Genomic DNA, 12,435 nt, shown 5'->3' with positions numbered 1-12,435 from the left:
CAGTCCCTGTGTGGTTCTGCACCTCTGCACAACTGGGCAAAATACAGTTGGATACATTTTATGAGAAGGTTAAGCACGCAATGATGTGTTTTATGTCGACAGGAATACAGGAAGTACCCTGGAGGCAGGCTTTCTGCAGCTCGGTATAAAGGATACACTTGTGGGGTAGCATGAAAGGGTTTGCTCCTACCTGGTTTTGGCAGCAAGAATAAGAGATAAGGAGGAGATGCTTCAGAAACATGAATAGAAATCAGCTCCTTTTTTCTTTATACAGTACTCTAGAGTCTCAAACGGAAGGTCTGTGAGCAGTGGAGAGATATGATTACATGCTTCTCTAGCTTGAGATAATACATGTACTGGCTATAGAATGACACTATACAAATGTTTTTTACTGTGGGTCCCAGGTCCCCATGTGATCCTTTATTAGTCCTTAATTATTAGTTTTTATAATCCTACAACTCTACATTAAATACTATAGTATTTAACTAGCTTTTATTATTAAATTCCTTGCTAATTATGTTTTATATATTTAATTTTTTATGATTTATGTTATTTTTGGTCTATTTTATTTTTTGACTACATTGTCGATACACTTTCAAACATGTATAGCTTAATTTTAAATATAAATGAAATGGCAAAATGGTTTGTGAGCACACTGACCATCACACCCTTTGAACATCTCATTCCACCTTCAGTTTCTCTGGTGTAATAATCTTCTGCAAAGTATTTCCACTAGATTTTGGAGAGTGGCTGTGGGGATTTGCTTATTTAGGCACATGCGTATTATTGAAGTTGTGTTTTGAAGCTGGACAATAAGGCCTGTTGTGCAGTTTGCATTTTAATTTGTCGTACAATTTAGCCAAAAAGTGCAGGTGACATGTCTATAAAAAAACAAAATATATTGTTGTTGATGAGGTGGTTTGCCTATTTTTTGCCTTTACCTTCATATTTTAATATTATTTCATTTTTTTAATGGTCAGTGCAGAAAAAAAGAAATAAACAATTAAAATATATTAGTCTGTGTGTGATGAATCTATATAATATACGAGTTTCACTTTTTGTATTGAATTACTAAAATAAATCATATATTGTACAATCGTATATTGTATACTGTATTCTACTGTCTAAATGCATCTGTGTACATACTGTGTATGTATATATATATATATATATATATATATATATATATATATATATATATATTGTATATACACTTTACCTTTTTTTCAAGCTGCATTTTCTATTCTTAGACACTTTTAAATAAAAAATATTAATGTTTCATAAGTTTTACTACTACTGCTTCTGCTACCACTTATAATAATATTCTAGCCTATATTTTTTTATTTACTTATGGTGTTATAAAGCAGTCAGAGGTGAATGGGTCTCATGGAGGCTCATCACTTCAGTGGCTGTACCATTTTTTATCTAATCTGCCTGCTTCCTTTTAATGATTACCTGTAATACCTCCTGATTGTCTGGCATATGCATCAGAGCCAGCATTTATCCAAAAGGCTGCTGGAGTTAAGCCTCCTTAATTGTCGTATACACTGCATGACTGTATATGCATTAGCATTTAAATGAACCTGCGATCCTGAGCAGCATGTGATGTTAACCAAGAGGGTAAACTGCATGATTATGCCGGACTGACCTGTCCTTTTTTATACTTTTTCAACTACGCCATTCTAAGAACTGAGGCTCTATGATAAGTGGCTCATGCTGTTGTCTGAATCTGCCACAGGGGGTAAAGCTTACATAAACATGAAGGAAAAGTGTGTTTTTGTACAGACAAGGCAACAGGGTAATGAGTGCACAGCTGGGCCATTATCATTTCCAGCCACAATGGCTTTATGGCCTGGCATGTCCAAGTCACTGCTGCAGGGCACTAATGGCAGGCAGCTGATGGGCATCCTGGTTTTCTCTCGCTGAGTTCCACATGCCTGCTGGAGACATGGCTGTCACTTCACCATGCGCCGAGGGGCTTTAATGACACATTTGGTGTTTCATGCCATGTTTTTTTTTTTTTTTTTTGCTGTTGTTGTTGATGTGGAGACATTGACGTTATGTTCATGCCAGGGAGAATGAGAGTGTATTAATGTGATAAGTGAAGATGAGGTATAAATGACTGGAAAACATAGATAGATAGATAGATAGATAGATAGATAGATAGATAGATAGATAGATAGATAGATAGATAGATAGATAGATAGATAGATAGATAGATAGATAGATAGATAGTATATACAGTATATACAGTATATACATACATGTATTTAAAGTGCAAGATGTATGTAAGGCACAATATGTGTAAAGAATAAGAGATTTATAAATGTATAATATGCAATATATACTGTACATTGTATGTACAACTGTACAAATTTTATTAGTTGTTTTTTTTGTCTGGGCTTTCTCTGTATTCGATTTTTTTATCTCACAAAAAAATTGGAATTGCTGATGCTGCTTTCCAATGTTCATAATGCCTTTTGATGGTCTGGTGTCCCATTGAGGATGGCTTCCTACCTCACTTCCAGTGTTCCAGGGAAGGGCTCTGGATCACCACATAAAAAAAATGGGCCATCAGTACAAAAAATACACCCTAACCAAAAAAAAAAAAGTTCATAAAAGATAAAGCGAATGAATGACAAATCTGACCGCCAGGCTATGTCCACATTACATGCTTTTTTTTTTGCACATTTCTCAGCTTTTGAGCATCACATCTGTCTGTTTTGACAGTCTGTAATATTCGTAACTGCAAATGACCCAGATCTGTCTTTAATATAAATGCACGTCAAAATGTGGCTCACATGCACACATCAGTTTCTCAGTTTATTATTTCACTACCCTACTCAGTTTCAGTTTCCATCCAGCTTTGCTTGAATCAATCTCCCAAATATGAAGTAAATCGACAATTCCCTATCCTTCCACTGAGTATAGTCACCCCTGTTTCGGTCCTCCATTGTTATTTTTCTGCACTCCCAACAATGGATGATGACAATGACAGTAATATGTGCATGCATTGCGGAAAGATGCCGCACTATTCTCATTCATAGCGCATGGTCAGATATAGGAAATATATTCTATATCTTCAGCCACATGCAAGTGTGGATCAGGTTTCTGTCACACTGAGGCAGAATATTTTATTTATTTGATCATAATTTACATTTATTTATATAATCATTATTTACACTTAGGAACAATGAAAATGGCTTTGGATTGCACTTATTAGGAACTTTTTAGGATCTATCTATCTATCTATCTATCTATCTATCTATCTATCTATCTATCTATCTATCTATCTATCTATCTATCTATCTATCTATCTATCTATCTATCTATCTATCTATCTATCTATCTATCTATCTATCTAACTATAATGAATAAATATGTAGTGTCACACACACTCTTTTCTGGCTTCTTCCTAATTTTATTTCAGGGAAGTTTTTCTCGTTCCACCGTTGCTCATTAGAGAATAATTAATTCATTTAAAATGTAGATTCTTAATCTATTTATTTCTGTAAAGCTGCAAATTTTCATTAAAAGCACTATAAATATAAAGCTGAATTAAATTGAATTGCCAGGCTTAAAAAAAAACCCATTAACAATCATTTCAATCTTCTTTTTATTTGTAACCATTTACAATGTTTTATCATTAAACAGATCTTATTCAGAGTGTATTCCTGCATCATCATCAGTATTCCCAGGATAGGCTTAAAACCTGTTGCAACCCTTAGGATTTAGTGCTTACTGAAGATGAATCATGAGGAGGCGTTTGTACCAATTCTAAACAAACTCACCGGAACGACTTACTAATGTGGAATAGTTGCACTTTTCAAGTGGGTGGTGTCAGGACTACTGATGAAACACAGAAATCACACAAGTAGTCTTCTTTCTTATCTACTTAAACTTATTTCCTTTTGCACAAACTGCAAAACACAGTTTAGTGAATTACAACTACAAACCCAGTATATAAATAACAGCAAAATTGGCTGGTTATCAAGATGAATAATTTCAATATAGGAACACAGAAACCTTCAGTTTGAATGGAATGAATGGTGCTCCCTGTTTGCCTGCAAGTGGGTGCATATTTTAAATGGCATTGTCTACCCAGAGGAATAGGGCAAATCACATTAAGATGAGGGAAAAAACACAGAAGAGCAGGAAGTATATCAGCTTGGAAAATAAAAACATTCATCTTCATAAGCTTCCCTTAGGAAATCAAATACAAATAATGCACTATTGTGTGTTATTCCATTATGACAGTTTAGGCCTGTGTGCAACATTTTTTCTGGATTGAGAATGCTTAAAACATGCACGTTTCAAGCGATTAAGTCTGTTGGTTTAATCCCGGCAGTTCAGTTACTGAATAAGCATATTGTGTCGCCTTGGAAAGAAGGTTTTTATTACACTAATCTACAAAGAGTTCAAGTGTAACATTGTTTCAAAAAGTTTCGTTTGCCTTGGGATCCATATTTATGTTATTTCCTTCGCTGACACTTATGTTGAATGGGTTACAAATGTATTCCAAGCATCCGATTCTATTGTCCATATGTAATGTGCATATTGAAAGACGCTGAATAACTATACAGTATACTGTGTAAAGGGCCCAGATTTTCTATATGTTTTAAATCAGAGAATTTAATTTGAAGGTGGCATTTGATTCTTACTGAATTTCCACAAATCCCTTTTTCTGAATGAATATTACACATGTCCTAGAAAAATATGGGCTAAATTACATTGTGTCATAAACCTAGTGCTTATAGTAGATCACAGAAATGAAGCATACTTTACTGTATTTTTGCATATTGCAAAACTTTTGCTACTGTGGAAAAGTCTGTAAAAAAAGTGCTTATAATTGTATATTATTTATATGCAACGTTTAATCCGATTCTTATAACTATGACAGGGAAAAAATTGCAATTCCTGGGTTTATAAAATTGTTTCTAGAAAATCTGTTGTTCAGTAGCAGACATGAAAGCACTTTACTTTACCTATTTGTCTACCAAAGCACTTTCCTCCAAAATCATGTGTACATTATGTCCACATGCTACACCATTAACAGCTCTTGACCTTGATCAAGACCAATCCTCTCAAATATAATTGACAATATTGAGTCTAGGTTGCAATTCTAAATAGCTAATAAATGGCTTCACTTATATGTCATTGGAAAACAGTTGGCTAGTTGGTGAAGATTGCAAATTTTTGTGTTTCCAAAACATAACATGGGTTTTATTTAGAAATGGTTTGAAATGTTCTGACCTCCTATGTGAGGGTCTGATGGTTGGAATAGCAGCCTTCAATGCTGAGGACTAAGCTCTTAATCTAGTGCTTGCACACTTACCTTGCTCTCTTGTGATCTCTAATCACTAACCTTAAAAGAAAAGAGAAACACAAATGAAATCAACTCACCTGTCTCACTCTGGGAGAAGCACAAGACATTTTTTTTTTGCTGTTTTTACCCCTAGACTTGTGACAATGAATAGGAAGTTTATTTTATATTCTCTTGTGTGCCTCCTTTGCATTTACATTTCTTCCTGGAAACCTACAAGCTAAACAGCCATTAGTAACAATCTTTTCAAAATGAAATTTTGCGAGACATCTGTTTTGATTTAAAGGTGTGCATTGGACTGGAATCACACAGAATGCAGGTTTTTACTTTCAAGCATCAGTTATGAAGCTTGCAGGACCATGACACAGCATATTTATTAATGTGAATGTCAGTCAGTGCATAATGCTTTTTTTTTTAAAAGTCCCATTCATGCTTAGTAACTGCTTGGTTAAGTTTGTAGTAATTTAGGCTATTAATAAATTGTAGCTCACTGGTTAAGGCTCTGGGCTACTGATCAGAAGGTGCCAAACTGTCACTCTTGGGGCCCTTGAGCAAGGCCCTTAACGCTATGTATCAGGGCTGACCTGCACTCCTACATCACTGGGAAATGCACAGAATTAATAATTTCCCCATGGGATCAATAAAGCATTCTAGAAAAAAAAAATGTGTATGATAGAATAATAACAATCCGGTGTACATCAATTTTAACAGCTATGAACTCAGGTGATGAAGGTGGCATTAGAAAGGTTCAGAGACTTAAGTTGTGACATTACTGGAATTTCTGGCTTTGTTTTTTTTTGTGTTTCACCATCATATGTACTGTATTTCAAACAATTTTCTATTTTAGAAACTTATTAAATTCAAATACAGTTACAAATATTTGGAGCACTAAACTAATACATATAGAGCTAGTTGATAGATTGTTACACCTTAGCGCATACTTATATCTATGATAACTATTACTAAGTATGAATTTTGAATAACCATGTTATTGAACAGTATTGTACAATATTACACCATAAATCAACAGAATTTAAATATGATGCCTATGGTAATTTACTTTTTATTAACTGTCAGAGCAGGGTAATGACACTTCTTCATCATCATCAAATCATCACACGAGTCAATGGGACCCAATATTAATCTGCCAACACACAAATTAAGTGGTTTAGGTTCAAGACATAAACTTTTTTTGTCACTTTATAACTGCATGAAAACCCAGCCCAAAACAACCACATAACCCTTGTACCTTGGATTTTGTACACATTTGCCATGACATTCCCAGGTTGTAATATACATGTATTCTGTCTATACGTTTATTGTATATCAGCCATGTGTGCTATATTAGATTTTTCCAGTGGAGGACAAACCAAAAAGCTTGCTGCAATTCCAGCCAGCCTGAAGGCACATGGCACATTAGGCAGGAGGACAGATTGCTCGTCAGGTGAGAATGCACCACATGGTAGCAAATCCGTTTTTCATGCTGTCTCGCAGGCACGTGAAAACAACAAACAAAGCTATCTCACTGGTGGCTAATTTACCATTAAACCCAAGTGGTGAAATGTCCGTTATTCATTTTGGCAAATACCACTGACTGCAAGTGACAGATTTCTCAGAAACAAGTGTGTTTCTCCACAGGGCAACCAAGGGTAAAAGGCATTAGCTTCTGAATGAATCAGGTGGACTCAAGGTAAAACACAGCTGGAAGACAAATGATTAGGAGGAAGATGGCTTTATGTTTTCTTTGCCTTTTTCCCACCCTTCATATGAGCTTGACAAACATGGCAACGGGTGAAAAGTCAGGAACAATGCATGAAACGCACAAATGTTCTGTCCTGGGCCCAAACTGATTTAGCTCGGAGTAGGTGGAGTAGATAAGAACACTATGCACTTCAGCATGAAGTATTTAATTCATTATTGCAAGAATAGATTCTTGCTATGAGGCAGCTGGTAGGAGTTAAGAGGGTCTTTAATAGACTTTTATAATGGTCTTACTTGTCAACCCCATGTAACAGAGTTAAAATGGTACAATTACTAAAACACCTAGCATACCAATTCAGATAAACTTGAGTTATTCCTAAAAGCAAGGAACTCAAGCAAAACTTTCGGTCCATGGAAAGTCGAAGCTGTGGAGAAGGTTCAGCTATGGCCACCTATCCAATAAATTAAGGTTGTATTAGTTTCTATTGTCAGAATAAAATCCTTATGATGAAAACACAATTCAGAGTTACATATGCAACGGTAGTAGGAAATGCCAACTGGTTCCATGTTTGATTAGGAGAAATGGGGTGGCATGTTGGCATAGTGTCGCTGACTTTTAGATCCAAGGTCCTGATTCAATCTTACCCTTAGGTTGCTCTCTATGTGGCGTTCCTAATGTTTGCTGGTTTTCTCTAAAGAACGAGTGGATTGGTTATGGTCGATCCTAGGAGTGAATTTTGAATGCATGTTTTAGACTTGAATATATGAATATAATGTATTTCTACCTAACACCTAGTGTTTCCTTGGAAAGACACAACATCTATGATAAAGCACCTACATGGCAAATTCATTTATTATGATAAAAAAACTATTTATTCAATTGCAGATGATTCATTGACAGATACTACCTCACCTATCATTTGTGAACACCTTCCCATCTTTCCATTTAATCCCTCTTTTTCGCTGTTGTAGTAATCTCCACTCTTCCGGAATGGCTTTCTACTAGAATTGAAACTTGATTGTGGGGATTTGTCCATTCAGCCCCAAGATTATTAGTGCCTTCAGATGAGGAGACCCTGGGGGACAGTCAATTAATCCCAAAGATGTTTAGAGGTGTTGAGGTCAGGGCTCTGTGCAGGCTAGTTTCCTTTCACACCACCTTGGCAAACCAGGACTTCATGGACATTGTGGATATGAATATTGTCCTTCTGGTACTGGTTTATGTCTCTTTGTGCTAGTTAAGTAACATAAACAACATGTACTGATATTCTATATAAGTGTGTGTCTCCGTGTCTACAGCTTTGTGGCAACAGTTGAGGAAGGCGTAGATATCAGCTTATTAGTCAGTTTTCTACAAATGTTTAGCCATATAGTAAACACTCCTTTTAAAAAAATGTGTAAGGCTACGCAACATTATCATTCCAGCTCTTGAATAAAGAGCAGACAAATAACAGCAGTAAGACAGCCTTAAACATCTTTAAATCGTTTCCTAAGAAATCTTTTTAGTCTATCTTTTGGAAGCTGTGGACAATAACTTTGCAAAGCCTAAGTGAAAACAATTGGTATATAAAGTGAGTCTAATAAGGCCACAGATGGCAAACAGGTGAGTGTAATGAAGACTGGCAAGTCTGAAGTGTAGCTAGAGGAACGGCAGACAAACTTGAAGTGCTACGACATAGAGCTTTGGGTCTGTTGAATTTGCAAAGCTCTATATAGATTGGATTAGGTGTCTGGGGAGAAGGGGTAATTATAAATAGAATAATATATTTGTTTTATTTTAGCTGTGTCTGAATAAATTTTTTAAGTTTTTCTACAGACTGCATGCACATCGTATAGGTGTTATTATTTAAAATGCAGAACAATAAAGTATAGACTAAAAGAACATAGAATAAACAAGCTTTCAGTTGTTTATGTTAACGTGACCTATCCTCTGGCAAAAGCGCTAAACCAGATTACAGACCTATGTTTGGAAATCTTATATTGGCTATGTAGCAATATATTAGCTTTCTTTCTGTACAGCAGTTTTTTTCCCCACTAAATTAAACAAAAATCTGCACCATTAAGGTAAATTAATCCTAAACCTAGTGTGAAAGTCTTAAAAAATATCTTAAATTAAACCTAGTTGTAATATATTTATCCTAGGGACCATATCACATCAAGGATACAACTTAATTCAGTTAAATTTTATTTGTATAGTACCTGTAATTTTGTTTAAATAAGCTTAAAATAAAAACAAAGCTTAATAGAAAAATATCTAATTTAAATTTAATGTAAAATTACCACTAATGGGGTACCAAACTCTACTCTTCTAAACAGCTCAAGTTTTTTTTTTTTTGTATGAAGAAGTTCAAAAAGTTTGTTATATTTTGCTGAAAGTTTAATCAAAGTTATTCATTGTTTTGGAATAAAGCACACTGGAGACGGATTTTATGAACTCCTTAGAGAGAATGACAATATTTGATTGAACCTGCCTGCTTTGTGCATTGTGAATTATACATGATGTGGATCTTTTAAAATAAAATGTTGCTTGAAGGAAGTGATCCCAATCTTTTGTGAAGTATTAACTTGTTGAAAACAATTTCACCTGACCTTAGTCAACATTGTGATAAAAAAATCATTTGTCCTTGGCATTTTCTGCAAAGTACACAATTAAAACATTATCTCAGGCTAAGCAGCCTCTTGGTTTGACTGCATCTATCATCCTTATCCTTTAGCTCAGCCTCTGTAATCCATACCTTAAGAAAGTCTGTAAGAGAGACACAAAAAGAGAAAGAGGGAGAAAGAGAGAGAGAGAGCGAGAGAGAGAGAGAGAGAGAGAGAGAGAGAAAGAGAGAGACAGAAAGAGAGAGCATTGCCGAAAGCAATCTCACAACTTCAGTTTGATGCTCTTCTGACTCTAACTATAGGAACGTTGCATATGTTCATTAGTATGAGTTATTGCCCATATCAAATACACTGTTATTTGGGAACAAAAAGGGTGCTGAGAAAAATGTATCATACAATAGAAAGAGAGAGAGACACAGAGCAAGAGGCAGATAGATAGAAAGAGAGTATGAGAAAGAGAGAAAGAACGAGGGGAGAGAGATCAAATAGGATGAGTTTGCCTCAGGCAGGAGGATCATGCTGGACTTGGACATGCTGAGGAGCAGGCCCAAAGTCAAATGAGGGCAATATGTTCTGATGTCAAAATGATGGTAGTGAAAATGAATGTTTAATTAAAATCTCAAAGGCAGGGTTTAATCCTGCAATAACCATCTCTGATTAAAACATGTAGAAGGGGGGAGGGATTGTACTAAAAATGGCAAATATATTGGATGAATAATACCCCGCCCCCTGCCAAATGTAAACAAAAAAACCCCAAATAACCAAAAAAAATAAATCCACAAAATTAAGGACAAAATCTGTACGATTAAGATGAATTAATATTAAACCTGGTGTGAAAGAACTCGGTTCAATTTTATTTGCATATTACATTTATTTGTTTAAAAAAAAAATCCATAGACACAAACTTGATAGACATATCAATTCTGGATTAAAATTTGGTGTAAAATTACCACTAATCATGGACACCAGGAGAGAGAGGAATGCTACTCTACAAACTATACTAAATAACTCCATGTAAATCTTACTTTTTTCATCCAACACTACTAACAGTTCAATGCAAAGCAATCAAAAAAATAAATAACCAAACGGTATATAACAAAGTGGAGAAAATGATTTGCCAATTTTCTATTCACTGATGCAAATGACCTCTGTATGAGCGGCTACGTGCTGGCTGTGTACACAGTCGAAAAAGTTTATTATTCAATTGGATTCAGCTGTGATGCTTTTTAATTTTGTATTCAGTTTCAGACTTTATATAAAAGACCTTTATAGAAGTTTGATACACATTGTTCATCAGCTTCTGGTGGAGTGATGTGAGGTCCTTCAGTGGGCACAATATGGTCTCAGTGCTACATTAATAGAATTTTTTTGATGGACCAGAATAATATGAGAAACTTTGCTACGATGTGATTTAATGACTGACAACATCTACATGAACACCACTGTGTGTGCTTCAGAATTCAAAAATATTGAAGATTTGTAGGCTTGAATATGTAATCAGTGTGAAATGTTGCAGCCAGCTATGCGAATATGAACCGTAAACCTCCACGAAGTGTGTCAATGAAATGAGAACTTAAAAAGGAAAAAGAAGCCAGGGAATGTTCATTTCCCCTAATGGGGAAGATTAAATACAGACGCCAAATTAATATGCTCCACAGAAGACAGAACATACTGTCACTCCTGGCTATTGAGTCAGAGGTTGTTAAAGAGCTACACTTTGATGATTAGGTAGATGAGTCAGTAGGGGGAGAAGAAAAAAACAACAAAAAAACAAGAAAAAAAGAACCAAGCTACTTAAGGTAATACTGCCTTCTGTGTACTACTAATGCTCAAAGAATGAATAATGTAGTAATTTATGAATATTTTGGTTTGCTAGTCAGGACACCGGTGGCTCCCTGAGGTGTTTCATGCATAAAGAGGTGGCCAAGGAGGCCCTGTTTATGTTCTCTCAGTGTCCAACTATTAGGGTACCAACTATGAGAATTTATTAGTCTGTTAGCTTAAATAGAATAAAATAACATCATACAAAGCTAGCTAGGCCACAAACCCAGAAATAAAACTTAAAGAACTAAAGAAAGCTTTGAGCTAAACACTTTTACTTTGAGGGGTGGCTTTATGTTAAGTCAGGTGATACAAGTAGTGAACATGAGATAAGGGATGAGGAAAGGCTTGAGGCACTTGAGGTCAGTAAAATACCATTTTATTCTCATGTCTCTGCGAGGGAGCCTCTTGGGAGGCTTGGCAGCCCTTTTGCACTTGCATATTTGGACCAAAATAGATTTGAAACTGCCACTATCAGCTGAATGCCACACACCCCCTTTGTGCTCCTTCACCAATAGCAAAACATTAAAGCAAACCAGTAAATTATGCATAGATTGATTAGACTAGTGCAGCATAGAATTTATGAACTAGGATCAAACCTGAAGAAAAAACACTGCCCCAGGTAGATAAGATTAAAGCATGCGAAAGGAGTATACTGAGACCAAGCAATATGCAAAAAAAAGAACAAAACTGCAACACAGAAATATGTGAATGGTAAACCAGACCTACTTACAGAGCTTCGGCTGTGTGCTGCCAATGACAGGTTTGTGACAGGAGCTGCTAAACTGAGCTCCGGATCAAACCAGGGACCCTGGAGCTATAAAGCGGAAATACTAGCCACTGAACCATGATTCTGCTTCTAATAATGCCAGATTGAGTGTTGTGTTATGAAGAGTACAATATATGGAAAGCCATACTGGAACACCTTGGGGAGGCACACAAATGTGTAGGATGTCTAGGAGTCAGAAGATGGTAGTTTAGTGTTT

The 12,435-nt window shown here is 35.7% G+C and overlaps 1 long non-coding RNA gene across 2 annotated transcripts in view; it reads left to right on the top strand.

Annotated features, from left to right (window-relative positions):
• The window catches only part of LOC310737282, a 243,502-nt gene that overhangs the window by 61,997 nt on the left and 169,070 nt on the right, over positions 1 to 12,435 (top strand). Inside the window, exons 3-4 of one of the 2 annotated variants that reach the window (XR_014536794.1) lie at positions 6,682 to 9,818; positions 9,864 to 11,396. This is a non-coding gene — a long non-coding RNA (uncharacterized lncRNA). Of the gene's footprint in view, positions 1 to 6,681; positions 9,819 to 9,863; positions 11,397 to 12,435 lie in introns of those variants that run through there. The other variant, XR_014536793.1, reaches the window with a different exon arrangement.

Source organism: Silurus aristotelis (assembly GCF_946808225.1).
Source record: "Silurus aristotelis genome assembly, chromosome: 14".
NCBI lineage: Eukaryota > Metazoa > Chordata > Actinopteri > Siluriformes > Siluridae > Silurus > Silurus aristotelis.
Note: the sequence above shows the minus strand (reverse complement) of the source record. Positions and strands in the feature narration are given on the sequence as shown.